This window comes from Lemur catta, chromosome 6 (genome assembly GCF_020740605.2).
Source record: "Lemur catta isolate mLemCat1 chromosome 6, mLemCat1.pri, whole genome shotgun sequence".
NCBI lineage: Eukaryota > Metazoa > Chordata > Mammalia > Primates > Lemuridae > Lemur > Lemur catta.
Window position 1 is genome coordinate 41,868,577 of NC_059133.1, and position 5,394 is coordinate 41,873,970.

Sequence of the window (5,394 nt, forward strand, 5' to 3'; positions counted from 1 at the left end):
TATCTGAGACACACACACGGAGAATTTTCCCTCTATGTGAGGTTTCTAAATTTGGTTCTGGTCACTGACACACATGACCTCGAGCAAAGTATTTTGATAGGAACTGTGAAATACCACACCCTCATTGCTCCAAAGTCTAATGCACATAGTTTATAGCTCCTACACAGTCACTTGATAGCTGTGTGACTTGAAACAAGTTTCTAAATTCAAGCTTCAGGACGTAAAGTGGGGATTACCCAATGATTATAGGCATATACAGTAAGATGATTTGTACAGATACTAAGATAAGCATTTGATTTGTTCTCAGTGCTGTAAAAGAATGCAGGGAGGATTCTGTTCCCCACCCCTCATCCCCTTTGACGACTAAGGCACAAGATCTGGGACTTTCCTGGCCCCAGGGTAGAATAAAAAGGCCCTTTACACCAAAAACACCTATGCGGATTGAGGTTAGTGAAGTTAGAGGCTTTTGAGTTTGAGGTAAGTAGCAACCAAAGGGAACAACAAAAGGACAGTTGCAGGTTCTGTGAATATCAGGAACTTAGATAGGAATGGATGTGTAGCACCATCAGGAAGGCTGCACACTAGGCATCAGAGATTCCAACCACGATCAAGACCCCCATGGCCACCCTTGGCATTGAATCAGGGAAGCTGCTCACCTGTAAGGGATGAATGAGGTAGAAAGATGAGCATATTATTGCTAACCAGCACTGAGTGAAGACTAGAGGCCCTTTTCCAAATGTACTGGACTAAGGCCCCTAGAACCTTCCAATAATCTTGGGTGTGGAGTGGAGAGTCCTAATAATGACCCAAATTAAAGTTTCTATCAGCTCAAAGCAATGGGGTGTGGTTAGAGGAAACTTTTAATATGACATTTCTTGTACCCTGCGTTTTGGAGAAAAGGTGAAGCCCTTAGCACTGAGCCAGGAATAGAATGCTCAATAAATGGTAGCATTAATTAATGCTTATTTATATAAACAGCTTAGGAACTAAAGGCTTGGATGTGTAACATGCTAATATTTTCTCCCATTCTGTAGGTTGTCTGTTTGCTCTTGTGATAGTTTCCTTGGCTGTGCAGAAGCTTTTTAATTAATTGGATCAGGTCCCATTTATTTATTTTTGTTGTTGCTGTGATTGTCTTTGGGGTCTTCTGCATAAATCCTTCACCTAGGCCAATGTCTATAAGAGTTTTTCCAACATCTTCTAGAATTCTTATAGTTTAATGCCTTAGGTTTAAATCTGTTATCCACCGTGAGCTGATTTTTGTGAGAGGTGAAAGATGCGGATCCTGTTTCAGTCTTCTACGTGTAGCTATCCAATTTTCCCAGCACCATTTATTGAATAAGGAATCTTTTCCCCAGTGTGTGCTTTTGTCTGCTTTGTCAAAGATTAGATGGCTATATGAGGATGGTTTTGTATCTGGGTTCTGAGCTCTGTTCCGTTGGTCTATGTTTTCATTCTTGTGCCAGTATCATGCTGTTTGGGTTACTATAGCCTTGTAGTATAGTTTGAAGTCTGATAAATTGATGCCTCCAAATTTGTTCTTTTTGCTTAAGATTGCTTTTGAGGTACGGGGTCTTCTCTGGTTCCATGCGAAGCATAGAATTATTTTTTTCTGACTGCATCCTCATATGGTGGAAGTGTAAACAAGCTCCCTTGGGCCTCTTTTATAAGAACATTAATCTCACTCATGAAGGCTCCACCTTCATGATCTAATCACCTCCCAAAGGCCTCACCTAACACCATCACCTTGGGGATTAATATTCCAACATATTAATTTTGGGGGACACAAACATTCAGACCACAGCAAATATCTTGTAATCTTACAAGAAACTTTAGAAAGCTTCCTTTAGAAAGGAAATTTTGTCCATAGCTTGCATACACTACAGTCAGGACCGCTACAGTCTTGTTCTTTTCTCTTCTTTTTTCTTTTTTTTTTTTCTTTTCTTTTTTTTTTGAGACAGAGTCTCACTCTGTTGCCTGAGCTAGAGTGCCATGGTGTCAACCTAGCTCACAGCAACTTCAAACTCCTGAGCTCAAGTGATCCTCCTGCCTCAGCCTCCTGAGTAGCTGGGACTACAGGTGTACACCACCACACCTGGCTAGTTTCTTTTTCTATTTTTAGTTGCCCAGCTAATTTTTTTCTATTTTTAGTAGGGACAGGGTCTCGCTCTTGCTCAGGCTAGTCTCGAACTCCTGACCTCAAGCGATCCTCCCGCCTCTGCCTCCTAGAGTGCTAAGATTACAGGTGTGAGCCATACAGGCTTGTTCTTGACAATTTTGGCTCATGCTAGAGTCTCTGGTTCAGCTTTCCCAAAGTTCAGTATTCCACAGTAATGTTAGTATATGACCACAGCAACCTGGCCCTCAAATTTTTGCTTACCTAGATAGACTACCTACTGGTCTGACTTGCAGCTACACCATCCTAATTTCTTTTTCTGCAATCCTGGCTCCCCAGACCCAACCTGCTTGGGCTACTCTGAACCCAACTCACATATGTCTGTTATTCTGTAAGGCCAGATGCACTGGAGAACTCATTTACAACAATGCCTCAAATAGGATGGTTTATTCAGAGTCTAGTTGTGAAGTGCAAGGATCTCTAATCTTTCATGATATTATGAGTGAACATTCCCAGTTATTTCTAAAAATAACCAATGAAGTATACATAAATCTGAAAATTAGCCCATTTTAAGAGCTTTAGACAACTAGAACTAAGCCCAGAGACAATTATTAATATATACAATTTTTGTATAAATGTTTATACAAATTATTTCAAATTTTATTTTAAAGTTTAAGTATAATGAAATTCCTAGTATTTCTTTGTGTCCTAATTATAACTGTGTAAGGTCTAGGGAAACCTAATGATAAGTAAAACTATTTATAGTTTTTGTTATGTTTTTAGAAATATAGCTGAATGGCCATTTTTTGAGCCTGGTAATTTCAGGCCTAGTTCTAGCCCGTTTGAGTCCTTGATTAATTCTTCTCTTCAGAGTCATACTTGTAATGATGGTTAAAATTGAATTAGCTCGAGTAACAAGGAAACAGTTATTACATAAACAGGATTATGTTGAGTGTTAAGTGTTAGATAAAAAGTGCTTGACTTAGAAATTGAGTCTTTATCTGGAGTTCAGAAGAACACATTTTCCCATAATGTATTTCACTAACACTAGTGTTTTGTGATCAAATAAATTTGGGAAATTCTTATTACCTTATTATTCTCCTAGAAATTTACTTTGCAAATTAGCACATTATTGTCCTGAGAAATCCTACTACAAAACCCTTTCTTTATGGAATATGAGGGTTGTCTGGAAAGTATCCAGCCATTGTTAATATAACAAGAACATATTACATGGCTGGATACTTTCCAGAAAGCCCTCGTATTGCACATGTCCGTCAGTGTCCCGTAGAACAAGAGTTCCATAAATACATTTTGTTGAAATGCCTGTGTAAATAATTAATAAAAAATTTGAACTATATTGCTGATAAAATGTGTGACCCCCTAGGCCAGTTGTGTCAGGAAGTTGATATTTCTTGACAACTCTTTTAGTGTAAGGTAAGTAGTACTAATAGAACAAATGAGGAAAAAGCATTATGAGGATGCTTCTTTTAAAAGACTCTAAAGGTCTTTTAGCCGTTTGGTCTTGTTATTCCATAAAAACACTTTTTAAAACCTCATCAGGTATGTTACCTTCTGTTGGTAGAATACCACATATTTTAAAAGATTTGGCTTTTCCTGTTGTGACAAGGGGTCCAGTTGTCATCTGCGGTGTATGTACCATGCTTTGCAAATCTGTGTCTCGCTCTTGCTCTGTAATCCTATCTTGCTCCCTCTCAATAAACTTCACTGCATGCTTGCCTTAAAAAAAAAAAGATTTGACATAAAAGTTTCTTATCCAAAGGAAGTCTTGTTTTCTATAATTAATTCTTACTCCTCTACTTCCATCCCTATAATAGCCCAAAGGCAAAGTCATAATGTGGTTTTATTTATTTTAATTTATTTACTTGTCTTTTCTACCTCTTCTAACATTTTTAAAATATATTTTTACATATTGTATTTGGTAATGACAGTGATGAGAAAGACAAAAAAAGGAGATATATTACCTTCAGTTTTGCAAGGTAATTTCTTCTGTACTCAGTTATCTAAATGTCTTCAGAGTTAAAATATGTAACCACTCAGAACATGTACTTACAACAGGAAAAGAAATCAATCTTTGTAAAACTCTGTGAACAAATCAAAGAAATAGAAATTTCCTATGGTTAACTTTTTTATTCCCAAAATAATACATATTTATTATAGAAAATTTGAAAAATACAGAAAAGGACATAAATAAAATAAAAATCACCAGACATAAACAGTTAGAATTTAGGTGGTGATCATCAGAGTCAGAGTTTAGTTATGTATAGTGATATGTAAACTTAACCTGTTTTTCATGTTTAATATGAGAATTCATCTCCCACCCCTCTTTATTTTTTAACTATTTTTGAAAAAAGGAATCTACCCTTTTTATGATGGAGGATGTCTAACACACATCTACACACACACACACCCGAAAATGAAAGCATTTCATCCCTCCAAGAGGATCTGAAGCCTAAGGCCTTTCTGCCCTTGGAAAAAGGAGAACCTGTTTTTGTGGTCTCTAATGATTTTGATTGAAAACAACTTGGCTGTGACCTTATGGCTTAATAACATTAAAAACCAAGGTGAAACAACAGACTGCTCAACAAGCCCTCTCTTGGGACAATAGGTTGCTCAATTGGGCAAACCTCTCACTTATCACACCACTGTTTCCTTTTCAAGATTCCCTTCGAGACCTTTGCCTTGCTGTGCCCACCAATATTAAGCTGTTATAACACGAAGTTTGCCCAATCCCAGTTAAGACTGCTAGACCCCAAAAACATGTCCACCTTCAACCTCTACCTTCCAAGACCATACAATGATACTATCAAGGAGGTAGCCTCCATACTGCAGTACATAATAAACTTGGCTTTGCTTAATCAACAAGTCATTTTGTGCAATTTTGGGAAACTTGACAGTAGACAGGGCTCTTATCCTAATGGTCCTTCAAGCTCTATAATAAAGTAAAAGAAGAGAACATGGATTTCATGATGTAGGTTAAAAATATGAAATTTTGAGGCGAGAACTCAGGTGAATACTGATATGTGGGTGAGTGGAGGTATGAGTGGGGATAGTTAGATCTGCAAACAGATCCTACAGAATTGCCCGAGACAGAGAGTTTACATCGCCTAGAAAGTGCCAGGTGAAGTGTGATATTTAGTTGAAATTCTGGCCAATGGATGTGCCTTCACTTGAGTAAAAGTCTTCCATTGCTGCATCCAGAGCCTAGGGCACTTGGTCTTCATTCTGAGCATTGTAGACAATTATGCTCCACATAGAGA